At 42.7% G+C, this 27,773-nt stretch overlaps 1 long non-coding RNA gene across 3 annotated transcripts; it reads left to right on the forward strand.

The window, feature by feature from the left end:
• Nucleotides 1-4,965: 4,965 nt before the first annotated feature.
• LOC135293779 (uncharacterized) lies at nt 4,966-22,711 on the forward strand. Of its 3 annotated transcripts, XR_010355869.1 has the most exons (7): nt 4,966-5,398; nt 11,030-11,207; nt 11,293-11,428; nt 13,382-14,850; nt 16,801-16,878; nt 21,217-21,329; nt 21,458-21,626. It is a non-coding gene; the product is annotated as an uncharacterized LOC135293779 (long non-coding RNA). The 3 variants fall into 3 exon arrangements; XR_010355870.1 differs by lacking the exons at nt 21,217-21,329; nt 21,458-21,626 and adding an exon at nt 22,482-22,711; XR_010355868.1 differs by lacking the exon at nt 21,458-21,626 and having other exon boundaries at nt 21,217-21,410.
• The last annotated feature ends 5,062 nt before the right edge of the window (nt 22,712-27,773 follow it).

Raw genomic sequence — 27,773 nt, forward strand, 5'->3', positions numbered from 1 at the left:
CTGCCAGCTGGACATTGTCAAACACTGGGATTGAAATATTGCAGCCCTCTGAGAAGTGAACCTGGCAGGGTAGCTCAGGTTCTGAGCTGCTGTCTCTGTGACCATCCTGCCGCCTCACAGGCCAATTCCCAGTCCAGGCATTATAAGTGTGAAAGACAGAAGTGGAGAACCTGGGAGGTTTACAGGGAGATTTATTTCTCTGGATTTCTACCTTGCCTAAAAGATGTCAAGCTAAAGTGAGATGCAGAAGTGTTAAGCTGAGCGAAAGTCAGGCACAGCCTGCATGAGTTGTGCACCTTCTACTGAGCTGAACCATAGACAGTGTCCAGGCAGCTGCTCCTGGAGCCATAGCTCACATCTGGGGAGTCCAGCAGACTAGGGAAATGTCAGATTAATTTGTCTTGATTGGAGATCACAATATTCTAATTAGTAGTTCACACCAGTTAAGCCTTTGCAAATACGATACTTGGCAAAAGTGGACTGAGAAGATTTGTTGTCCCAAAGTAGTTACAATCTCAGCCTAGAAAACAGGCATGCAAGAAGGAGGTTAAGAAAATCTTCCTTCTTATTAACTTCTGGGTTTTTTCATTACTGCTTTCATTTCTATATGTAATGGATATTTTTGTGCACTGGTATAGTTTATATTTTTGGTGCTGTTTTGCTCCTTGGTCTGCTTTTTGCATTTTCTTTCTTTTTAATTTTTCCTCCCTCTTCAGTCTCCCTGCTGTATTTGTCCTGCTTTACTCACATACTGTCTCCAGAGCAGTCCTTGAGGAACATGTAGCCCATTAAATCTACCCATGTGTAACCCCTTCCCACTGGAAAACTACTTTCTTATGCTTTCTGCATTACTGGTAGCAAGCTGCTACCAGTTTACTTCCTATTTTTTTTCTGTTCATTTTCTTGGCTCCAATCTCCTTTCAGCACTTGAAACTCTTCTGTGCATAAGCACAGTCTTTGAGGTAGGGTAACTAATACGCAGCAGAGTTGAGACCATCACAAATGCCAGGCTGGATGGGGCCCTGAGCAACCTGGTCTAGTGAAAGGTGTCCCTCTTTGTGGCAGACAGGCTGGAACTGGGTGACCCTTAAGGTCCCTTCCAACCCAAACCTTTCTGTGATGAAGAGAATGAGTGAGGAAGGAGTGTCTGTCATTCTTTAATCCTCTGGTCCATGGCAGTAGGGTTGGACCAGTACATTCTTGCCACACTTTTCCTGCTGTAGCTTTCTTTCTGGAAGATGATGACCCCAGGTATTGCTAGGTATGTCAAAGGCAATTGGATTATAAATACTTATATTAGATTCCAACTCATGGGAAAATTCTTTATGATGGACAAATTTTGGGTTTTATTGAGTTCTGCGTATCTAATAAAATGCATTAATTAACATGCAAAATATTTTTTTTTAATTTGGCATCATAAAGCAAGTCTTATATCAAACTATTCCAAATTAGATCTTTCTGGGTTTAGGAGGACATTTAGATAGATTCTTATTGATTTTCAAGTGTGCTGAGTAACTATTCTGAAATCCAGTTTTATTCCTTTATAGGAGTATTGAAAATCCTTTTTTTTAACACACTTAAATATTAATACTGTAAGTTAAAGCTCCACCAAAAACCCAAATATGAATCTTTTCTGAAATTCGGAATCAATGTTTTTAATTTAACATCTAAGAAAACATGGTTCCTTAGGAGCATGACATTGTTTCATAACTTTAACCTTACATCACTCCTGGAAATAGAAGTTGATTTGGGAAACTACATAGTACATACATAATAATCTAAGTCTGTCACCAAATATGAAAATCATTTGAGGTATGTGATTTGCCATTTCTCAATGGGAATATATGTCGAGCGTTATAATAACCTATGCACTGCTGTAAGCACCTCTGACAGGTTTGATATGCCAAAGGCAGCTGGGTTTGAAGAAACAGTGGCTGTTTACCAAAGAATGACATTATCCCTGGTCTAAACTTGGACCTGATAACTTTCAGTAGCACATCAGACAATCCCTGTTCTTTTCTTTGGATTATAAATACAGCATTTCATACCAGAGACTTAGATTAACACACAATGGGAACAACAGAGATGACCTTTTGCATTAAGCTTTTGTTGGAATATATTTGTTCAGAGAAATGCATAAAGATAATTATAAAAGTATAAAAACATATGTTGGGGGTCTGTATTTCAGTGTAAAATAAATATCAGCTTAAGGACATTAGGATCAGAAACATTTTTTATTTTCTTAAATTTTTTAATAGGAGACCATAAAAATTTTGTTTGTTTGTTTTAAGGTGGAGACACATATTTGTTCTAAAAGTTCAACTCCCTCTAAATTACAAACTTGACTTTTGAGCAAGAATCTTCTTTTTTTTTTTCCTGAGGATGTGGATACACATCAGCACATGGACATGCTGTGTTCACAGGTATCAAAAGTAACTTTTAATAATTTTCTGAAAGTGATCAGCTAGCTATTACCTGATGAGGCAGTATAGTTTCCTATATTTAAAAGTGGTGATATCCATTACACTGCTTAATTTTTAGCTATTGCATCATACTTCTTGAGGGTCTGAAGAAGTTTTGAGTCCTCCATGAAAGAGGAAATGATGGGCAGGCAATAAGCAGAAACACTTTCTCCAGGAAGGGTGAAGGAGTAAGCCCACCGTTTTTAGTCTATTCAGACTTACTATGTAAGCGTGTTACTGATACGTAATGTATAGTATATAATAAATATATAATGTGTATGTGCTAGGCACCTATTTTTATGAAATTATGTCAGGTGCGTGGTGCCTTTTGTAGCATTATTTAGGTCACAAACTCTGGAAGCACTGATAACGTCAGGTGACAAATGTGCAGTGCATAAAAGCTTCTCTCCATGTGCACGAGTCTCTTTGGGAACATTTCTGGCTTTGTAGTTGTGGTGCTAAATGAAAGTTTCTTACTTTAATTAAGGAAGGTGTCATCATAACACATGCTTCTGCATGACAAATTTGGATGCTATACATTTCTCAGAGTCTTTGTTAGGGACTTTGAATTCCCTCATTGTTCTTGATAAATGCAACCACTTTGTTTTCCAGTGGCAGCTGTTACAGCTCTTGCATGTGCTGGGACTGCACAGGACACTGCTGGCAGGAGGTCGCTCTCATTATTCTCTCCCCTTGGCTGATGGTGAACTGACCTGGCCAGGAGCCAGTGGAACAAACCTTTCTGTTCTCAATGCTGAAAGGAAAGAATTAATAGTTTTGGCATGTTCATACAATCTTTGAATGCTGAGCTTAATTCCATGTATGTTTTTGTTCTGAAGTTTCACTCTATGTGTTGCTTTTTTAAACGGTTAGCATGGTTAGGGATGGTAAAGAACATGATTGCTGCTGCTAGGGTTTCTTTTGCTGTGAACACTGTTTTGATTTAAATCTCTTTAACATTTAATTCTCAGTTCAAAAATCAGATACCCTCTGCAGTTGTGTCTTCAGTCATTCAAGTAAGTTACTTATCTGGAGTTTATTGATAGTTATAGTTATAAACATTATGCTACAGCCCCTAAATATGGGCACTGTGTACATTTTGCATCTTGCTGCAAGATCCTAGGCCATTTTCACTTTTGTTAATATGATTATTATGAGATGCAGGAAGTGGCATTGCACTTCTGTTTGCCTTTAATTCCCACATAGGTTGACAGAAAATTAAGCCCTTTGTTTATCCAGAAGCTGTCAGAGTGAGTAACTGCAGAGTCTCTGCAGATATACGATTTACATTCTTCAATTATCATTCTTCCAGGTCAGTTCTTTCATTTAAGCAGACAGAATTACAGAACCACAGAATCATTTAGGCTGGAAATGATCTCTGAGACCATTGAGTCCAGCCTTTGGCTGAACACCATCACATCAACTAGACCATTGCACTGAGTGCCACATTCACTTCAAGAATTTCAGAGATGATGACTCCACTACCTACCTGAGCACCTCATTATGTTTAACCACCCATTCAGTGAAGAATTCTTCCACATGTCTAACCTGGACCTTCCCTGGTTCAGCTTGAGGCTGTGTCCTCTTATCTTGTTCACTGGTTGCCAACCAACCCTCATTTGGCTACAGCGTCCTGTCATGTGGTTGTAGAGAGCAAGGTCTCCTCTGAACCTACTCCTCTCCAGGCTAAACAACCCTAACTCCCTCAGCTGCTCCTCATAAGGCTAGCTTAGGATGTTTCTAACTCTCTTTTCCAAAGCATTCCAGGAATTCCTTTTCTCACATTACCTGTATTGTTAAGAAGTACCTTATCTACTCTGGAGTCCAAGATATTTCTAAACATAGGGAATTCAAGAAAAGAGTGCAAGGAACTCTCTCTGATTTATTCTTCTGTTCCAACAGAATACCAGTCTCAGTTGCATTACTCAGAAATGTTTTCTGGTTTTGCATGTGTGCTGTTGAAAGTTATTTTATGCTATGACTCTCTAGTCTGATAGAAAGAAGCAGTGGAAAAGTGTAATAAAGTCAACATCTATTGCTGTTCACAAAATTTATTACTTCTGGAGTAGATGGAGAAATTATTTGGTTTCACACAATTTATCAAATCCATTCTGGATATTGTTCAGTGGTAGATTTCAGTGTGCACAGAGAGTGTGTATTTGCTTAGTGCATAGAACTGAAGTCATACTGAAAGGTCTAATTATTACCTTCTTATTTTCCCCTTTTACCTTACACACTGTCATGTATTTACATGTGTAACAGGATCTAGTTTGCTACCAGCTATATACTTTTGAATATAAACATTCATACTCATATGCATGCACACCGGAATTGTTAGCATGCAAGGAAATGAGCCTGAAGACTGACATGTGGCTGTCAGTAGCCCCAAGCAGAATTTTTAAAGAACTGTTACTTCTCAGAGCAGTCTTCTAGCTCATTAAGTGTTCATAGGACAGTTCATACATCCTCTAACTGTGCTCGGGGAGTCTTAGGTGGACTAATGCTTGCAAGGTTGTCACCAGCTATTTTAAATCCTCCTGGTGTCCCGCAAAGCTGCACTCTGTGCTCAACCAGCTAATAAATTCATCTCAGTTCCTGTGCTCCATGCATCGGTGCTTGAGTTGTTAGCATCTTGATGCACTTGGTAACCACAGAATCATGGAATGGCTTGGGTTGGAAGGGACCTTAAAGATCATCCAGTTCCAACCCCCCTGCCAAAGGCAGGGACATTTTCCACTAGACCAGGTTGTTCAGAGCTCCATCCAGCCTGCCTGGCCTTCAACACTTCCAGTTGAAGGCACTCTGGGCCACTCTGTTGCAGTGTCTCAGCACCCTCACAATGAAGAATTTGTTCCTAATAGCCAATCTAAACTTAGTCACTTTCAGCTCAAAGCCATTGCCCTTTGTCGTATTGCTACATGCCCTTGCAAATCCAGGTAAGTGGACATTCTTAAGCCTTGCATTTTGTGCCATATCTAAAATCAATCTGAGCATGTCTGGGGAGATGATATTTGACCACCCTTCTTTCTTATCTGTGATCTCCCTCCCAAGGAATGACCAGCCAGAAACATTTTTCAGGACCTTTCAGTCCTGATCAAGTATATTCTCAAGTTCTCAAAGTGTAAGAATTTCCTCACATCTTCTACAGCTTCCTGAAAAACAATAGTTAAGTATGGCCTGAGTGATCTCTCCCCCACCTCTTCATGCTGTGCAGTTTTGGTTGTAAAATTTTCAACGGGGATGCATGGAAACTATAGCATTAAATGGTGACAAAAGTAAGAATGCCCTTTGCTCTGACTGAACTGGGTTTTTTGTGCCCTGTAGTTACTCAGCTGGAACTCAGTGGGAATTGATGGATCAAAGCTGTTATAAAACTGTATGGGTATGGCTCTTGCAGCCATTGCAAAGACTTTGATAGGCTGGAAGAGAAGACTCAGGAATGGTTCTGGTAGTAACACACATGTTGTACCTGGACTCATTTAAAATCCATAATTTTAAACAAAGCTGAGCCTCATAAGTACTTCTCTGATACACCATTAAGAGTGTCCTGATCTATTTCTCCTCTGAGAATTTCTTGCTGGGTGGAATTAACCATGTCAGTTATCTGACCTCCACTTGAAGTTGTGTTGCATGTCACAAAGTGTGCATTTCTTGTACATGGGCACTTGGATTGCCAAGTGGAAGATTTTACATGAGATGCTGCAAGGGCAACAGATTGCTGAAGTCCACATGACAGCTTTCAGCCCCAGACGTGTTTGGCTCTTCTCCTCAGCTCTTATAAAGCAATAGATTATATGACATGAATAAATTCAAGATGTCAAGAAGAAAGATGAAGCACAGGATTTCATCCACTGTGAGTACTCTTAAGACCCTGTAGCATTACAAGACTTTTATTTATGTGGGATTGGTCATCCCAGGGTTAACCTTTGAACTTCTGGACATGCAGCCTTGTCTTGATCACCTGAATACTTAGCATGCAAAGCCCTTTGGAGATTGGATCTAAAAACACAGGTCTCTCAAATGTCTGTTCCACAATTAATCTCATTAACTGAAAAACAAATACAAAAAAAGAAGATCATTACACTGCAGCATTCTGGGAAGACACTAAGGATAGTAACATTACACTCACAAGTTGGAGGACTTGTTTTCATGGGGAATTTGTAGGTCTTTGCCAATTGCAGCAAATCACACAGAGGATGTCTGAGCAATGACATCAGGCACACTGTGGAGTCAAGAGGCAAGTTGGTGATAAACTCAGAAGGAGGCAGACTTGGCAAACTGCATCATGCTCATGCCAGCTTGTGCTGTGGCCCACAGCGAGGTTTTGGCCTTGTGCTTGATAGCACGATGGACAGGTACAGAGCTAATGGAAGGGGTGGTGAAAAGATGACCTAGGAAAAGGTCATGTGCAGGATGGAATTTATGGTGCTATTTATTTTGCAGTTTAATTGCTGCTTTCAGTCCTTCCAGTTTTAGATTTTAGATTCAGGCAGGTTTTACTTTGATTTTGGGATTGTAGGTTGCTGTTTGGTTTTAATAGGTTTTCTTTTGCTTTGTTTTGGGTTTTGTTTATTTGTTTTGTTGGTGGTTGTTGTTGTTTTTCCTCAAAGAAAATAACTGCAGGTTCTGTTTCCTAGAATATTGACCCTTAAGAAAATGAGCCATTTCCAGGTTAGGGGAGATTTCTAAGTCCCCAGTTTGGATCAAGATCAGATTTAGCCCGGAGTAGAACTGTATCCAAATCAGGTTTAGGACCCAATGGCAGCAAACTATGTTTATGAACTTGTCATTCTCTTAGATGCTCTGTTCACTTTGAGCTCTTGGCCTTGTTTAAATGCTGAGCTGAGGTTATAGGCCCTCATGTGGTCAGGAATTTATTTGTATCTGCAAAAAAAAGGAGGTTGGATCAATTAATCAGTGAGGTAGGTCAGTTGATTTGTCAAAAAAGAGTTGGAAGAAAGTAATGGTTTTGCATTGATTTTGCATCAATCTGTTAGAATTCTTAAAATGTCCCTTTCAATATTTGGTAGTGGAAATGAAATGCAGCAGAAACATATCTCAGCAGATGCTTTGACATCACTGAAGTTAAATATTTTTTAAGTGGCAAGGCATTTTCCTTAACTGCAGAAATGAGAGAATCCAGCTATGTCATCTAGCCCTATCCCTGCCGATGCAACATTATATGACATTTGCTGTGGTGACTGTCAGGAACTTTTAAGACCACGTAATGGCAGCAGCCCTTGTGTTTGCAGTGACACAGCCCAGAGAGGGGATGGAAGAGGCTGTGCTAGTACAGGCACAGTAGATAATTCTGTTTGGTCCCTGCAGCTCTCTCATTCCTGTAAGTTTATGCCTATATCAGAGTATCATTGACATCAGCTCTTTGTCCTCTTCCGTTCTGCCTAGAGGAAGTGTGCAATGAACCAAATGCTGTCTTTTGAAATGGATTGCTCATTTTCTCTTTGCACAATCAGTGCAGAGTAGTGCATGTTTAATGTTCATAAGATAAAGTGCTTATGTGCAAGGTCCCAGTCCCAGACCTCACCTACATGGTAATGAATGCTAGCTCACAAGGTTTAATACAGACCTGCACTTAGAGTTTCACAGTGTTTTTATTCAGCTCTCAAGAGCATTCCTCCTTTTGTTTGGAAGGGCAGGCAAGTTTTCTGCAGACTGGCACACACAGTGGGCTCAGGTCAAATGGCCTGACCTGAGCAGGGTGTGCTGAATTTTGACCAGGCAGGGCCCTTGGGTAACTCAAGCCAAATCATTCAAGGGGAAGCTGGAGGATGCAGCATGCCATTTTGGGTTCTTGTCTTTCATGGACTGATCTCTCTCTGTCCTCTTTCTGATTTGTTTCAGTGGAGCATTGTAGAGAGGAGTATGATTTCTGCCACTCTACTGTTCCTTGACACTTGCAGACCCATCTCCATATTTTGGAGTAGCAGAGCAGTCGGAAATGTCACATTGTCATGTCTTAAATATGTCCCAACATTGTTTGCTACCAAAGAAGTGAAACTGGATAGTTGGAAAGCAAATGGTTAGCAGCAAAGTGTCTCTTCTGCCAGCCCGCTCTACTGGATATGCTCTGTGTGAGACCAAGGGGTTTCACCTGCAGACGTTGCTCTTGAGCCTCTGGGCAATCTGATGGCAGAGAATTCATAGTTTCATGAAGATCTAACCTTTAAGCTCCTGTGCATATGGATTTTTGTTCTGACTTCCTTTCACAAGTTTATTGTTTGAAGCTGATAATACCTCAAATATGTCAAGTGTGGCTTTGCCTCCTCCAGTTGCCACATCCTTTTCTTTAGCTTTCCAAGGACACTCACCTCAACTATCTTTCTTTCTTTCTTTCTTTTGAAGGAGCCTTGAATTCTCCAGTGCCAGTAGCTTTTTTTAATCACCTTGAAGAAGGTTTAGTCCTATGCTGCTTGTGCTGACAGTTTCCCATGCTAAGTGCAGGCAATTTAGACTGCACTGTTCTTGCTCATTCCGTGGGTTATTTGTTCAGCAGAAGCACCGAAGCAACTCCAGTATTAGCTGTAGTGGTAAAGCTAACACATGCTGAAGTCAGGTGTTCATCTGCATGGATGGCCTGTTGCTGTCTCTACATCCTGAAGTGCATGGTCTCCCAGAGCCTAATGATTTTCCCTCTTAGCCAGAACTGCAGGAGTGTAGTAAGTGTAGGATTCCTTCTTCTGCATCTTACAGATGTTAAGAAAGTGCTGAGAAAAATCAAGGGAAGAAAATGACTGAAATACTAATCAAGAAGGTTTTCTATTTCCCAGTTTACTCCTTCCAGTCCCTAACCAGCTGTGAAAATAAGACTGCATCTTTGGCAGCTATATGTACCTTCACTACACCATTTATATGACACTAGGTCTTTTAACTAATCTTCAGGCAATTCATAAAAGGATTTTCCAAGCCACAAGGACTAATTAGAGCATCTTGAGCCTCAAGGGACCACAGGGATCATCCTTAAGGCATTGTGTTCTGTGCAGAGGAGGCACAAATGCACACTTGCAATATGTACACATTGGTGAAATATGTTCACAGTCTTGGAACTTCCCATTCTTCATTTGCAGTCTTAATGTTGTGCTTATTGCAGCAATGAAATACAGCAGGAAAAAACCCAAACCCAAACATCCTTTCTTGTGTTTACATTTATACCATTTAATCTTAAATGGTATAAAAAAAGGTCAAAAACTTAATGGGGTGCTTTTTCAAATACCAGCACATGGGAATACCCACACAAATGTGCAGGTATACTCATGCACATGTAAAACAGAACTTTTTTTTTAAACTTATACCAGAATTCTTACAAGTTCATGGCCTGCAGGATGAAGCAAACTTTCCTCTGGACAGTCTAGCACAAACTCAGCATTTAATTCTCATTAAAGCCCCAGTCTGAGAGGTTAAATAGCATTAAATGTTGCAGGAGCCTCATGCCACATCTCTGCAAGGGGAGTGGGTAGAGTTCATTCACTGTGAAGTAATGCTTGTGTTAATAGTTAGAGGTAGGATGACCGGGAATCCATGCCTGGAAAACCTGTGATCTTGATGATTTCAGTGCCCTCTCTGGCATCCTGTGAAAAATCTCACATGACAGCTTTGAAGGTGGCTGGATCCCTTGCCAGTCAGCTGCTCCCTTCAGAAAATTCTTCCCCAGATATTCTATGGATGAAAGAAATCCCCGTCAAAACACCCATCAGAAGGGACAGAGCAGCAGCACTGTGTAAACAGCCTGGGGAGTGCCCTCATTTCAGATGAGCCTGTGCAAATCACTGCTGGGTCAGTAACATCAACCCATTAAAATGTTGCAGCACTGGAGCTCAGCTTGAGCTGCCCAGTTCATTTCTGGGGTAGGGTTTGAAACCTAGACTGCACCCCAGGCCCCTGGGGGAAGCTTGTCCCCAGTGCTTAGGAGAGTGAGCTGGAAGGTGCATCCATGGGGCAGAAACACCTACAGAGTGATGTCCTTTGGGATCAATCACTCAGAAATATATAAATAAATCAGTATTTGTGTGCAGGACACTACCTGTATGAAAGGCATCTGGTCTGCAGCTTAGGCAGAAGTGCTGTGGAGGTGAAGACAGCACCTTTCCATATGCCCCATGGGGCTTAGGGAAAACTCTGGAAAGTGCCTGCACCTGGGCAAGGCCATGCCCACCAGCAGCAGTGCCCTCCTTGCTTTAAGCATACAGATGCTGCAAGATCAATGTCCCCAGGGAAGGGGACTTTTCAGAGATGTTTCCGAGGCCATGCTTGAAATATGTAGTGTTGGTAAGCAGCTTGTGAGGCAGCTCGGTGAGCAAGAGGTCAGCAAGTGAGGGAGTTCTCTCTGCTGATACAACACTCTGTCTGAGGACATATTTGAGATAGAAGTAGCCTGAGTGTAGCACAAAGCCCTTCTCAGTATCTTCTTCCCTAAGGCTTGCAATCTGTAGCTCGAGAGGAGCCTCCCACCCGACTGCCACCATGTTCCAAACAGCAGTTTCTGGCTGCCTGGCCTAGCAGGATTTGAAATGATGCCAGGATATGGTTAATAAATTTCCATGTGCTTGCAGGAAGGGCAAGGAAAGCAGTGCTGGGAACAGCTGTGGGAGGTTGCCAAAGGCATGAGGTGACCTATATCATGGCTATGGTTGAGTGGGAATGTCTCCAGGCAGCAGAGTGGCACTTGAAAAAGTCTGACTGGATCTGACCCCACAGTTCCCACTCCCTGGCTGGACTCTCCTTTTCTGGGTAAGTGGGCACTGCCATCTTGTCCTCATCAGCCTGAGTACCATTACCAGTCAGTCAGGAGCGGTGACAAATCTCTTGGTGGCAGGAAGCAACCCCAGAGCACTGAGGCCTCTGTGATGGCTGTGGAGGAAGAGATGATGGCTGGTTTCACCTCTGTTTCAGTTGCTGGAGAAGAAGGACGTTCTGCCTCCACTCTCCTGGGGCCCGGCCGTTCCTCCTGGGTGAGTGAAAGCAGCCCAGCTCACTGAGGCAGCAGCACCCCAAATCCATGTGAGAGAGTGAAGAGAAAAGCACTGTCCATAGGTACACGTGGCAGATTTTCTTTTGTTGCTGCTTATTATGGGAAGTCAGGAAGTGGACTGTTCTCAGGGTATTTTTGACCGTGCAGGCCTTCTCACTCAGCAGTAATCTAATCCCCACAGAGGCAGGGGGATCCTATATACTGAGGTGCAGAGGGCAATTCTGCTGCCACTCTTCATGTCAGCCTTTTTAACTCACTCAGCAGCTTGCCACAGACTGAAAAAAGCGCGCATAAAATGCCGTGCCAATGGATGTGTAACATGGAATAAAAATGGAGAAAGGTAAATTGTGTTTCTGAAACTTAGTGAGGTGTCAGATATTGATCAAGATAACTTTAGTCTTTGGCAGTCCTAGACAGTTTAATTTCCCCACTCATACTTTGGCAAAAAAGTATGAGGGGGGAAATTAAAAAGCAAAATCTTTCTGTTATAATGTCTCTTTTGCTTTGGAAGAATAGAAATGCATTTAAAAAAAACCCTCATTCTCAATTTAATGAAAACACATCTCACAGTGATTTTATATATTTCATAGTTGATTTTAAAAAATGCTCTCTCCCCGAAGCAAAGATTTCCCAGCTTATGAAAAAGCAACATCAATTTTTCCTTTGTTGCAAAGCTCATTTTTTGCTATAATTGGATATTAACACCTCTGACACTGACTGATAGCAAAGGCAACGCTCTGGCACTGAACCCGCAGGTTGGTAGTTGAGCTCATGACAGGGCTGCAAAGTGCTTGTGACTTCAGGTTTCAGTTTCCCAGGGGAGGCCCATGCCAGGGTATTCCCTCTTTCCTCAGAGGTGTGGGGAGCAGCATCAGGAGTGTGCCTGCCTGGGTCAGGTGTCCAGCTTCAGTGTATTTCCTGGTACCACAGGGATGCAGTGTCACAGTTAAAAGATATGGATATCTGCATGTACTTGTAGTGAGATATCATAGAATATCCTGATCTGCAAGGGATCCACAAGGATCATTGAATTCCTGCTGCTGGCCCTGCACAGGACAGTCCCAGGAGTCACACCATGTGCCTGAGTGCCTTGTCCAAACACTTCCTGAAATATTGGCAGGCTTGGTGCTGTGAAAAACCCATTTCTAATGTTCAACCCAAACCCCATTTCTAAGGTTCAACCTAAACCTCTCCTGACACAGCTTCGTGCTGTTCGCTCATGTGTCTCAAAGACTTTGTGAAGCCCTTTTTGAAAGAAATGTGCGCGCGTGTGTGTGGAGTCCATGTACACTCCTATGGATATACATATTTCAGCCTAAACTTGGTTTCTGTTAGGTGTTTGAACAGTCACTGAATGGGACAGTGGGGCTATTCCATGTGGGTTATGCATCTGAAGCACAGTGAGATAAGGAAACACGTTATTCCCAACACTTTCAGGATCCTTCTGTACAGTAAAGTCAAAATATTTTAGGAGAAGTTGCTGAGGGAGGCTGGGAAGCTCCAGGATTCAGGAATATTTACTTGGCAAGAGTTGCACCCTGTGGTAGAAAGAAACACTTGCAGGCTCTTTTAAAGAAATAACCTTAAATGTGAAGACCCCTAAATGCACCTGCAGTTTATTGAACAGCTGCTTTCCAGGCCATATTTAACTGAAGAAGGAACTACTTACATCACATCCACATCATTTCCAAAGGAGTTCACATCTGGGAACCAAGGTCAAACATAAGCTCGTAGGCACATTCATAACTGGAACATGCCAGCATTGCTTGATGGCTATGGCTACCCGTGCTTGAGTCACGGCCTACATGGGTACCACTGTGACCTTTGTCAAATTAGAACTGGGGGTGCTGGCTTAGTGAAACAAAATAATGGAATTAGGTGACTTTGTTGGTAGAGTGAGCTTTATTCTAACAGGACTGTGTTTCCATTCCAGCACAGACATGTCCCACTGCCCACGAGACTTGGATCAGAGGTGTTACAGCACGTGTATATTAAAGTCTGTAATTGAAAGGATTCATTGCTTCCCTCCTTGCCTGTGTCTGAAGGAAGAAATCCTTGTCCAGATGTGACAGCTGCATGGGAGGAAAGGACACTTGGCTATGGCAAGCTCAGTATTCTGAGTGCTTTACAGGAAACATACATGGTCACTACTGAGGAAAATGAAACACTATGTGATCCAATAAGAAGTCTTTGACAGTAGAAAGTGCAAATGAATAATGCAGTTGTTGAGGTACCAGTTTAGCTGGCTTGGAAGGGCCAGAGTCTCTGGTCTGCTGAGGCCAGGTTACATTGTAGATAAAATAAGTAGTGCCCCTTCATGGTTTTTTAAATTACATTTTGACAAGTTTTAGTAATGGCTTTCCATCAGGAAACCACCATCCTCTTTGCATAGAGAAACAGTAATCCTTGTGCCTAGAGTCTCAAGCCACCTGGGTGAGCTGGTATGACTGATCCGGCAGAAAAGGCAGCCTGACTTTGTCACTGTCCTCTTGCACTAGAAATGCCATAATAGACATGGCAAATGATGAGGCATCTGGTCAGAGGCCCTTTAAGGCAGGGAGAGGGTAAGATTAGAAAAGGTGCTGTACCTGTGAAAGGAGTCTTTGCTCTTGTAAAACTGGCAGTGGTCTTCTCTAGCCAAAAAATGAGGAGAGTGTTCTGGGAACACAGCACAGTAAGAGGGAGGATGGGGAAGAAATGGACAAGTGAGGTGACTTCTCAACATCTCTATTGCTGTCAATGTACAATGCAAATGTGTTGTATCTGTGTACTGAATCTGGCTGGCAAAGGGGCTGCAGCACTCCTGTACAGGACAAGCCCTCAAACCACAGGCTTCATTCCTGGTGTCTGAATACCCCGTTGATTGATTTAACTGTGGCAGCTGCAGGACTCTTGGTGGGGTGGGAGCCTCTGTGCCAGCACAGAAGGCTGAATGGAAATGAGAATGTGGTGAATGGAAATGAGAATGTGGTGCATCTTCCTTCTTCTGTTCCTCTTCCCACTGCTTCCCACCACAGAGTGCCACTGTTTCTTTGCCCTGGGGTGCTGGTTGGCCACTGTGGCACACACAAACACTCTGCAGAATAAGATCCCTCTCCGGTGGGGAGAGGCTTACCAAGCTCAATGATGTCACAGCCAGTGAGTGCCAGGGCCACCTAAAGGCTGGGAGGTGTCTGGGAAGGCAGGCATGGCCATGGGGAGCAAAACTTCCTGCTTGCAGTGGTGAAACACCAAGGGCATCCATTTTTTGATGTGGAGTTGGGTGAATAGATGGGTGCTACTCTGCCAAGCTCCCCAAGACCTGAATTGCTGATGGCTCCATGTTGTGGAAAAATCCTTGAGCCAGTGGGAACATCTCAGATGCCCATTCAGGCTGTCCTCTCCTGCCTCACAGAGAGCTGAGTAAGTCAGACCTAGGACTGAGTGATTGGAATTTTGATGCTTGACTTAAGAGGGTCTCATGGCTCATTTGAAACTAAGCCTGAGCTAGTTAGTCCCTGAAGACAGCAGTTCAGAAATAACCTGTGGGAAAGGACGAGGGAAGCTCATTTCTCCCCTTCTGTGCTCTTGCCTGGCACACGCCATGAGATGTCTTGGCTGGCTCCAGCCCAGCCCTGCCTTTTCTGCCAGATAAAGGAGGGATAAAGGATTTTCTAAATGCTTTTTCCTGAGTTCTTTTGGCTCTGCCAAAAGGCTTGTTGTTTTGTGTTCATCTACTGTCATTGTTCCCCTGGATTAAAAACTGGAGCAGGTTCTCCCTGCACCTGCTGGCACTGTTTGGGTTAATCCCAGGTACTCAGTCATCTCTGGCAGCAAGGGCAGAGCCTGCAGAGCCACCACCTCTTTCTTCCTCTCCCTGGGGGAGACACAAAGTGAGACAGGCCTGGCCTTTGCTTGGCTTCTGTCCCACCTTTCAGCAATGCTTTAGAGCCCTAAGTATAGGAAAGGGATGTTTCCAGAGACAGGGAACACCAGGCTTTTCAATGTTTCTGATAAATTGGTATTCACAATGGAAAAAAATAATACCACCTTTATATCCAGAGATAAGAGCAATGGAATGAGTACAGAAATCTCTAATTAAACAACCATTAGCCTATTGCTATAATTGTATTTTATATATATATATATATATAATATAAACCATTACATATATTAAATATAATTATTTCTTTCTTACACTTAACAGCTACGTTCTGATTTTTCCTCCTCTGGATGAGGAAGGCTAGGAAGGCTGTTGCTCTCTTGCTATCTTTATGATTTTTAACTTGGCTTCTGCAATGAAATAAAAAACCAGTCCTCATTTAAAAAATATGTGGTCATGTTTCTTAAATGAAACAGTGTGATGCTGAGAGTACCAAGACTGTAACTCAAGTTGCTGACCACAAACTGCCAAAGTGATTTTTCTTTCAGGATATTGCCTTTCACTGAACCTGAAGATTGACTTACAATTTGTTGGACCATGGATATCTGTTACATTTAGGAAGAGTGATTAGCAAACACTGGAAAGGCATTCTCCTAAGTAATATGGCACTATTACTCACTGCTGAATTTAAATGAAAAGATAAATGTTACACGTCACAAGCCTAGCTCTATTCAGGTTTTGCTTCTGTTGTTTATTACATATTTCTAAAGTAGTAGATAGAATTCTGGTGTTTTTGAAGCTGTACTTAAGAACCAATAAATCAAAGATCCTTAATAAGGAGCTACTTGTATTCAGAGTGCAAGAGAAAACCGCTAAAACACTGCAAGATAAGAAGTGCTTTTGTAGAAATTGTCCCCTTCAAATGACAACTGAAACTATATTTGTTTTGTCATAAAAAATAATGATTTGAAAAATTGAAAGTGCTATTCTTTTGAATGGATTTTATACTGCTTTGGCTATTACTGTTCTGGTCCTGGGAAGCAGCTGACTTTAAGGAGCTGTGGTACAAGGCTCAAGTTAGTCATGCCAGCAGTACTGCTCTTAGGAAGATGCATTTTGTCACGAAGAACTAAAGCAATTACTATCTGGTCCTGAATTCTCCCATCAGTCAAGCAGCAGAGAAATGTTTTTCTAGTCAGACCACACACAAACCAGGGACATGGCTTTCTGCAGAAGAGTGGCCACTCTAAGATGATGCTCTTAGACAAGTCTTTCTGCTTGTAAAGGTGTGTCAGAGCTCATGAGACCTGTTGGGTGGTAACCTTTAGAAGAGAGCCCATAGCAATTTGCTGTTCAAATTATGGCTTAAAATTATGGAATAGCTTGAATATGCATGGGGCAGCTGAAAAGAGTTGGTAGAGGCAACCTTATCCTCATTAGCAACATCTTAAATCACTGCATGAATGTCCTTTCTCATGTTTCCTGCACAGATGCTGGAGATAATTCTGAGTCTATAAAACTTTGCTGGATATAGCTCAGTTTGCAGGCTCTCATTCCAGTTTTGAGGGGTAAGTACATTCTTGTCCGGTCTTCACAGTGATATAGTTTGGAAAAAACAACATGCCAAAGCAGTTCTCTTCCATGTGGTCCTCCTTCAGCATAGATGGATGCAATATCTGTGCCTGCCAAGTGAGTCACACACTCACACTTTTCAGTTTACAAACGTTTTGGAATGTCGTGGGGATGGGAGTAGGGTGTCTGCCTACCTATGCTATTTCTTCTCTTTAAATGAGCATTTGCCCTTTAACCTTGCTAAGAAGAACAGTTTAACTCAGAGGCCACTCAACTGTGGAACTTGTTGGCTCATAAGGGGTTGGAGCAACTTCTTGCCATGTAAGTCTCAGTCTAGTGAGGTACCAAGGATATGGAAAGGTGTCAAATAATGCCACCTCATGCTCAAACACAGTTGTGGTTGTCATTCAGCAATGAGCTTGCATATATTTTTCAATTTAATCTTATTGGGTTTAATGGGATTTGGAGTGTCCCCAATGTTTTTGCTACAGCTGTGCAATCATCTGACTTGGAGCTTCAACCAGAGGCTGCACAAAAGCAAACTGTGCAAACCTGCTTTCACCCTTGCACCCAGCACCTGTGACATTCTCCTCACAGACCTCAGTAAAATGACGACTGCACCTCTTGGCTGGTGTTGAAAAGCAGATTAGTCAAATGTCTGCTAGGAATGGTTCAGGTGTACTTCTTCCTGTCTTGGACTGGAAGAATGGTCTTCCACAAGCAATTGCAACCCACTTTTCTGAAATTTCTAGGAAATTATAGCACCTGATGGTTAGATTATTAGATGGGTGACAACTACAGCTACTAGCTAGTAGCCAAAATTAAAACAAATCTTAATTACTCAGATTTTTCTGTTAAAAGCTGTTAAACCTTTCTAACTTTACTTAGGCATCACTTCCAAGAGGAGGAGACTGGGGGAAAGAGAATGCTTTCTTGTTAGAAAGAGAATGCATTTTAGCTTACAGATTAGAGGACATGACATACTTTCCATCCCATTTTACCTGTCATTTCTCTCAAGTGTTGACACAGACAGAAAAAAAGTTTAGATCATAAAAGACAGTCGTAAGCCTCTTGGGCAGCCAAGTCCAATGCCAATCTTGTGAACTCTCACCCTAAGCTGTAGTTTGTCTCTGGCTAAATCTGCCCTGTAGCTCTGTTTCCATGGTAAAATTTCCATCTCATTGGATGCTGGTTGTAGATGCAATTAGTCAAATCAAAATGTTTTGTCAAAAAAAAAAAAACCTCTGGTGAATTTCCCAGCAACACTTTCCCACCTCCTTCACCTTGCAAAGGCAAGATTTGATTTTAAGTCTACTTCTTGCCTCCTGTCATACTTTGGTTCTGAATCCCTAGTTGGCAACCTTGTCTAGGTGACAAGGGATTCTCAAGCCAGTTGCACATGGGGGTGCAGTTACAGCAATAGGGACTGTGAAAAACTGCCTTAAAAATAATCATTGCCCTGTAAGCTGGATTGCCATTTGGCTTGGTAAGAGGAGGATGGACTAGAGACAGTTGCACCCACAAATTATCTAGTTGTCACTTTCAGTTCCCACATGTTGTTATTTTTCCAGTGAGATAGCTTTATTTTGGGGAGTCAGGCTTATATCTTATCTCAAAATTTAGTATTTTGGCTCCTTTTTTAGTCAGCAGTTTGATGCAGTCAAGGGAGCCTGAAGGAGAAATCAGATGCCCTACCAGAACAGATGGGCTTCAGCTCTTTAATGTTGGCTCCTCCTGCCATTTGATATTCCAGGGCAGATGAGACATCTGCACAGGGCTGGTAGATGTGATGTAAGATGGAGAAAGCCCAGGTTCTTTTTGGTGAAGCAACTGGATGCCAAGTGGTATACTCCACAACAGCTAAAATAGCACATTAGACATTTGCTTTTAGGGTACTGAATCCTGGTTTTAGAGAGTTTAATTATTTCTAGGTTCATCAGTTATACAGAATAGATCTCCATGGACTGGAGTGAACTGAACTCCCACATTAATGCCTGAGTTTAGATGTTCTCACCTGGTATTGAGTCTCTTCTCCCAGCAGGATTAAGTGGCCTAAATATGGTATCTAGAACAAGTTAGTCTTTCATTAGTGAATTTGCAAATGATACTAAGCTGGGAGCATGTGTTGATCTGTTGGAAGGCAGGAATGCTCTGCAGAGAGACCTGGAACAGTTGGATGGATGGGCAGAGTCCAATAAGATGAAGTTTAATATGTCCAAGTGCCAAGTCCTGCATTTTGGCCACAATAACCCCTGCAGTGTTATAGGCTGGGGACGGTGGACAGTGCCCAGGCAGAAAGGGACCTGCGGGTGCTGGTGACAGCCAGCTGAACATGAGCCAGCAGTGTGCCCTGGTGGACAAGAAGGCCAATGGCATCCTGGCCTGTGTCAGGAATAGTGTGGGCAGCAGGAACAGGGAGGTCATTCTGCCCCTCTGCTCAGCCCTGGTGAGGTCACACCTTGAGTGCTGTGTCCAGATCTGGGCCCTCAGTTTGGGAAGGACATTGAGACACATGAGCACATCCAGAGGAGGGCAACGAGACTGATAGGGGCTTGGAACACAAACACTGTGAGGAACAGCTGAGGCAGTTGGGGTTGTTTAGCCTGGAGAAAAGGAGACTCAGAGGTGACCTTATCACCTCTACAACTGCCTGAAGGGTGGCTGTAGTTAGGTGGGGTTTGGTCTCTTTCACCAGGCAGCAATGAACAGAACAAGAGGTCACAGTCTTAAGCTGTGCCAAGGAAAATACAGGTTGGATATTAGGAAAAAAGTTTTTTTTATGGAAAGAGTGATAAAGTACTGGAATGGTCTGCCCAGGGAGGTGGTGGAGTCACTGTCCCTGGGTGTGTTTAAAAAAAGATTGGATGTGGCACTCCGTGCCATGGTTTAGTTGAGGTATTAGGGCTGGGTTGGACTCAGTCTTGAATGTCACTTCCAACCTAGTGATTCTGTGAAATGAAACCTCCCTGCCAAGGTGACGAAAGTTTTCCATTGTCAGTTTGACAGAAGCACATGAGAGATACAAGTGAGCAAAAATGACATCCAAACTTAAAAAGGTTTGGGTAAACTTGTTATTTGAGAGCACATTTCTGTGCTCTCACGTTGTCCCCAGTGCCTGTGTGACATTGCAGAATCAGGTCAGTGAGGACTGAAAAACCCCATCACAGGTGCCTTTGCAATAGATAACTCTGCAAGTGCGTGGCAGCAGGACCAACAGCTGGGAGAGAACCACATCATATTGGTAATACCAATACATCAGCAATGAGCAGGCACCTCAGGCTGCTCACTGTCTCCTAAAACACATGCAGGGGGAAGCACTTAATCAGTGGAGGAGCTTTACTGTTTAGCTTACATGGCACTACCGCTAGCAATATTCTTTAGAAGAGCTGCATTGCAGAAGTGATAATTTAAACTAAAGTAAGACTGTAATTCTTCTAACTGAGTTTCATAACTCGTGCATGGAGAACTGTCTAGGAAAGCATTTACTGCATAACATCCATAATAACTATTTACATTCGAAACAGCTGGAGAGAACTCCCTGTGATCTTAGTAGTACATTTCAGTGTTTGACCAGAAAGAGAAACAACATAAAAATATCCACACAATGTCATAGTTGTTGTGAGTAATAATACATGAATAATAATTTCCCCAGAGGGGCTTCATGCAGAGCAGTGACAATAGAGCAGGTCATGAACACTCAGACAGGTTGTGAGCATCACTCCCTCCCACCGAGGACACAGGAGCAGAAAGGCAGAGTGCCTGCCAGTGACAGCAAGCATGCAGGCAGGAAGGCTGGAGCTCTGGGATGGAGGAGAGGATGAGCAAAGGACACAAAATTGGAACACCAGATGTAGCTGTCCAGGATTGCTACTGCTGTTACACTGGATTAGCCTGTGCTATGTGACACAGTATTGTTACTCATGGCATACATTTCACTTGATGATAATTTCCTGCACTGCACAGCTACCCCTCCTCTGAGCATCTGCCTGTGCTGCAGTGCTGCAATTGCAGTCCTTAGAGAGCTTTTAAAACAATTGTGGTTTTGACCAATTGGCATGAAAACGAAGGCCTGGAACCATGTCCTGGGAGGGGAGGGAGCCAACAAAACATTTGTGGGGCCCATCACTGGTGTGAAATGCATAACATTACCCCTCATCTTTTTGGTGGTGCTGGCAGGGAATCATTTTAACCTTGATGTAATAGCTATCCCAAAATATCTTTTCTGAATAGCCTTACAAAACCTGCCAGGCAAATCTTTCATAGCTTTAAGTATTACTGGTATTTGCTAGATAACGTAATTCTGCTTTTTCTGGGCCATTCCTAACATACTACAGGCAAGCTGCATGACCGCAGAGGCACAACAAAAGGTTTGCCAAGGCTGACTTCTTCCCTGGCACTGAGTTCCTGGGCCTTCTGGCCTCTCACCTTCACAAAACACACCGATAAAGTAGGTGAAGCTGAGGAAATAAGCTGCGATTCAGCTGTCCCTCTGATAAAATAAAAAAAAAGCCAAGTCTCTCCTTTCAAACAGTCAGACTTTGATTTATGTCTCTCATTTGCACTTCTGCACTTTAGTGAGCTAGGAAGGACTTAATGATCACTACTGACTGAAGATGTTTGTTAAACATCCACATGGCAATCCTTTTAAACTTCTGCAGAGCCAAATCAGTATCCTATTCCTACCTACAAGATGGAGAGCACACACAGAGCAGGATACAGCAGATAAGGCTACACTGAATTTATAGCTTCAGCCGGCAGTTAAAAAGATGTGATGACAGACATTGGAGCTCATTTGATTTTTTAAAAATAAATATTATTTGTGACTCAGGATTAAATTCTGTCAGGCAGTTCTTGTTTGGACAAATCTGCTGAGCTTTCAGATGTGGCACACCACAGCACACAGATGTTGATTAAATCCGAGTGAAACTGGAGGTCTCAAAACTATCCTTTTTGTGCACCCAAACTAATTCTATAAATGCAAAAAAGGAGAGGCAAGAAAAAAACTTTAAAAAAAGCATGATACCAAATATACAAGAGCCCTCTTAAAAATAGACTTTATAAAAAATATGAAATACATTTTTTGCAGTACAAGGCAAAAAAGCCCCCAGTCTCCAGTGACATAGAAATTTACCTTATGGCAGCCATCTGACACTTCCACTATGGTTTCAATAATTTCATCAAGAGTTTGAGGACTAATTCAGGCACTGAGCTGCTTTGATTTGCATTAGATTTTTTTTTATTTGCACACACAATAGTTAAGGAAACACACTCTGTATTTATATTGTGCATCTGTATAGTGAAGCTCATACAAGTCCAGCTTTGTTAAAAATCACAGGGATTAATGGTGGGGGTGGCAGTGCTAGGTTAACAATTGGACTCTCTTAGGAGTCCTTTCCAGACTTACTGATTCCAGGATTCTAAGTCAATAGAGATTCTTCCATCTATTTTTTTTTTAGTACATCTAGTATTAGTCTGCAAAGTCTGATTTCTGAATACTTATTCCTGTTACAAAACAAATTGCCTCATTATAATATTGCTTGTGCTACTCATTAGTCATTAATTTGAAATTTCTTTAAATACACTTTTATTTTCCTTCTAGAGAAACACCACATTTTTCACAAGTGGAAGAGAAGCAAGGAGTTTCTTCAGTGGGATACCATTAATCAGAACATGCATTCCTGTTATTCAGCTGTTTAATCAACCCTCACCTTGACACAAACCCCAGTGGCTTCAGAAGCTTTACCTGAATAAGAAATTGAAAAATTTATTGCTTGGCAAATATTGTTACAACAGGGGATAATTATGCATCCCACAAAAACAAAAAAACAACAACAACAACAACCAAACAAAAAAAAACCAAAAAAAAACCCCAAAAAACCCCCAACCCAAAACAACAAAAAGAACAACAAAACAACAACAACAACAAAACCAGAAAAAACTCAAAATCCAACAAAATTAAAAATCAAACAGCCCAACAAAAACAAAAAAGTAAGCCAAAGTCTGTAGCCCTGAGAGTGCTCATCCTTGACACAGCCAGCTTCAGCTGGTCCCTCATTTGTGTATATAGTAACCAGCCCCAAACAGATCGAGTAAGGGCAGCCCCTGCTGTTAAACTTCCAGTTCAGCATATTAAGACCATCACAGCCTTAGCTCTATAAAAAGCCACATGGAATTAGTTCAAGATCGTTCCTTGCCATTAGGAAAAAATAGCAGATGGCATTGAGTCCTTCTCCAAACAACTGGCTGAGAAATGGTAGAGGGACCACAGGAGGTAAGACAACACCCCATGGCAAGGCAGGGGGCTCCTCCGTGAAGAGCTTTGAGAGAGTTCAGATGAAAGTTCAGCTTTAGTGACTTCTCTCTGCAGGGAGCAGCAGCTCTCCAAACAGGTGGGATGAATAAGCAGATGAGAAAGAGGTGGCACCAAAGGGAAAAATCTGTCCCTATTTAAAACAGAGGAGAACTGAGATTAATGATGACATTCAAACTAAAACAATATGGCTTCAGATTCTGAAAAATTAACTACAGAAGGCTTGAATATATCCTCAAAACTCATTGCTGAAGGAAGCAGAAGTGTATGACTTTATAATTAAATAGGAATTAATCAGTGTCAAAAAAAAAAAAAAAGAAATCCATGGATGAGTTATATTGCCTCTGCTGTCAAGATATGAAAATGAGGGCAAAGGATCTGATTTACCCATGACTTCATGCAGTCAAATGCACTTTTCACATCCAGCAGTGCCTGAGGTTGTGCCTCTCTGTTCCTTCCCTGCCTTCTGTTTGCTGTTCTTCTCTCTAGCCAATCTCTTTGTGCAAGTGCATGGCATCTAAGTGGTCTTTACCATGATAAGAGACACTTAGAGAAGCTGAGCAAATAACTCAACAAGGAAATTACTAAAAAAAACCCCAAACAACCTGTTAATTCTGGTGTTACAGCGTGTGCTTAAATAATACTCCAGGGCTCTTCACATAAGAAAAGTGAAGGAAGGTCCTCGTCAGCCCACAAAAAAATTTTGACTCACCTGTCGCCTTGTTTTTCTTGCAAGACAGGAAGATGTCTTGGTTCAACAGACAACATAGATGGACACAGAAGGTACAGAACACACCTATCATCACATGAATGAGGCTCTTCAGGTTAATCCAGAGCAGCCTGAATTACAGAGGAAGGTTGGATTATGGAAATAAACACTCAGTTTAGAGTCCCATTCCTCACCATCTTGGCTTTTGTGATAAGTCCAAGTGATGCAGCACTGGTTTCCCCAACAGCTTTGCTAATGCACTGCTTGCACTGCCAGGGAAGGACAGAGCAGGCATTAAACGCACTACACACAGCTGACAGCAGCCAGGAGCTGGTGACAAGGTGGGCACAGTCTGGTGTCCCTCTTCTCAGCATAAATCTTGGACCATTTCTTCACTCCTTCATGCTCCTGAACATAAAGATCCCCTACATGTCAGCACAATTTAAAATTATTACTTAGAAGCACAGAATGGCTTGGGTTGGAAGGGACACAAAGAGCATCTGGTTCCAACCCCACTGCCACAGGCAGGGACACCTTCCACTAGATCACATTGCTCAGAGCCCCATCCCATCAACCTGACCTTAAACACCTCCAACAGTGGGGCATCCACAACTTCTCTGGGCAATTTGTTCCATGTTTCTTGCCTAGCAACACTCAGCTTTGCTCCCTTCTTTGAGATGTGTGCCATCTCATTGTACATGCAAATAAGGTTAAGTCTGGTTAACATGAAGCATTGAATCAACTAAAGAAAAAAAATAAAACTTTTGTCAAGCACTGAAATGGGCTGCCCAGTGGAGTGGTTGAGTCACCATCTCTGAGCCAGGCAAGCAGAAGAAGGCATCTACCAAGGAGAATGTATTTCTTATCCTAAAAATAATAAAAGCAGTGCGTTTGTTTTGAGGTTCATATTCAGTGTTATCCTACACCTTTTACTGCCCTTATTCAGGAAGGCCACCAGAATTAACTTCAAGTATTAGTGACCTTAAGCTGAGAATTCATTCCACAGCCATAATGAATTGGAAAAAAAAATGCCAAACACTGAAGATCATGCTTTGGGTTGGAAGGACCTTTAAAGGTTATCCAGTGCGATCCCTCCTGCGATGAGCAGGGACATCTTGAACTAGATCAGGTTCCTAAGAGCTCTGTCGAACCTGACCTTGAATGTTTCCATGGATGGGGATCCAGCAGTCCCCTAGCATGTATTGGCACCCAGGGTTGCCCCAGCCCAGGTACAACATCTTTCACTTGGTCTTGTTAAAGCTCAGGATATTCCCACAGGCCTACTTCTTGAGCTTGTCCATGTCCCTCTGGATGGCATAACAACCTTCAGGCATGTCAACTACACCACTCAGCTTGGTGACATCTGCAAATTTGCTGAGGGTGCACTCGATCCTTTTGTCTATATCTTTAAGAAGATATTAAATAATACTGGTCCCAACATGGACCTCTGAGGGACTCCACCTGCCACCAATGTCCATTGAGCCCATTGACCATTACCCTGTGGATGTGACCATCCAACCAATTCCTTAGCCACAGAACAGTTCACCCATCAAATCCATCTCTCTCCAATTCAGAAAAGGTTGGGGATCCTGTCAGAGACTTTACCATCGTCGAGATAAATAGCATCTGTAGCCCTTCCCTTGTCCACTGATGTAGTCACTCCATCACAGAAGGCCACTGGGTTGATCAGGCAGGACTTGCCCTTTGCAAAGCTGTGCTGGCTGTGTCAAGTCACCTCCCTGTCCTCCATGTGCCTTAGCAGAGCTTCCAGGACAATCTGCTCCATGATTTTCCCAGGCACAGAGGTGAGGCTGAGAGGTTGGTAGTTCCCAGGGTCTTCCTTTCTACCCTTTTAAAGATGGGTACATATTTCCCTTTTTCCAGTCACCTGGAACTTCACATGACTTTTCAAAAGTATCATGGGGACTGGCTTGCCAACTGCATCAGCCAATTCCATCAGGACTCTGGGATGCATCTCCTGGGATCCCATAAACTCATGCACAATCAGATTTTTCATGTGATCACGAACCTGATCTTTGCCAACAGTGCATGGGTGAACTAGTGTGTGAGTGGGAATTAGAGAGCATGTTGCTCTCTAGTTCCTGTCTTGTCGTCCACTCACTTGACAGTTGTGGGAAGAAAAGCTCAGTGAAGACTGAGGCAGAAACATTGTCGAGTACCTCAGCCTTCTCTTCAGCTGCTGTTACCAGTGTGCCAGCCTTGCTTGTCATAAATGGTACAGTTTCTTTGAACTTCCTTTTCTGGCTGAGATATCTATACGGGCCCTTCTTGTTCTGTGCATCCCTTACAAAGCTGGGCTTCAGCTTTGCCTCGGCCTTCCTCATCTCATCCCTATACAGCCAGACTGTATCTGTACTCTTTCCAGGGCACCTGCCCTTGCTTCCACTGCTCATGAACTTCCTTCTTGCCATTTAGTTTAACCAGCATGTTCCAAATCAGCCATGCCACTCTCTTGCCTTCTTTGCCTGATTTCCTGCTCCTGGAAAGTTCAATCTGTGGAAGGTGTCCCTAAATATCTACCAGGTCTGTACTGCTTCCTTGTCCCTGAGGGCACTTTCACAGAGGGTCCTATTTACTAGCTCCTTGAAGAGCTGAAAGTTGACTTGGCTGAAGTTTGCTTTCCTAAAATTGAGGGGCCTTACTTACTTCACTGCTGATGTGACCCATATCTCTCAGGACTGCAAACTCCACCAGCATATAATCATTGCAGCTGAGGCTGCCTCCTGTATTGACATCCCAGAATAGCCTGCTTGTGTGGTTGACTACCAGGTCTAATATCTCATCTCCTCTGGTAGGGCTGGCTATTACGTGGGTTAGAAGTTATCCTGCATGCATTCCAGGAGTCTCCTGGATTGCCTACAGCTATCATGCAACTTTCCCAGGTTTCAGGGTGGTTCAAGTCTCCCTGCAGGACAAGAGCCTGAGAGCACAATGCCTCCTGTAGCTGGAGCAAGAAGGCTTCATCAATAGGCTACCCTTGATCCAGGGCCTGTAAGCACCAACACAAGTTTCTCTTTGCTGCCTTGGTCTGTGGTTCTTGTCCCAGACTTCTGACCTGCTCATGTCTATTCTTGAGAGACAACTGTCCACACTCAATCCAGTTCTTGGCATACAGGGCAGCCCCACCACCTCTCCTTTCTCCCTGTCCCTTCTAAACAGCCTGTAGCCATTGACAGTCATATTCCAGTAATGGGATTCACTCCACCAAGCTCCAGTAATGGCAGCTAGGTCATAGATTTCCAGCAGCACAGTGGCTTCCAACTCCTCTGTTTCCCATGCCTCCTGCTTTGGTGTAAATGTACCTCAGCTGAGCTGTTGGCTGTGTCATCTTCCTAGAGAAACATTCCTTAATTCCTGTGAGATATTTCACTGGAGTTTCCCTGTCAGGGATGTCAGCCGAGAAGAAATTCACCTTGCAGTTGTTTATACTTCAGCAGACCATGCCAAGACCAGGCTGCAGACATTTAGCTGGCTGCTGACAGATGCCTCCAGCAATAAGAATGAGGAGAATCTGCTGTAGAAGTGTGACTCTGCCATTTTTCATCAGTCATTCACCAGGTCACCCAGGCCCTCCAGCAAATCCTGCAGGAGCTCCAAGACTATAAATGTTTTAATCAAGGATTCAAGGCACACACTGAAAAGATGAGATAATATCTGAATTCCTGTAGTGGAAAAAACAATATTCCTTTTTCAGTTTTTGTTTGATTGGTTAGTTGGTTGGTTGGACTTTTCCATTTCTTTATAAAAATGCAACAATCTCTTTCTGGTTTTGGTTAGTGATGTGATTTTGCAGGTATATAGCTATGGTATATTGCTGCCTCTGTCTTCATGAAGATCTCTTTCCTAGGTGC

The sequence above is a fragment of the Passer domesticus genome, chromosome 2, assembly GCF_036417665.1.
Source record: "Passer domesticus isolate bPasDom1 chromosome 2, bPasDom1.hap1, whole genome shotgun sequence".
NCBI classification, from domain to species: domain Eukaryota; kingdom Metazoa; phylum Chordata; class Aves; order Passeriformes; family Passeridae; genus Passer; species Passer domesticus.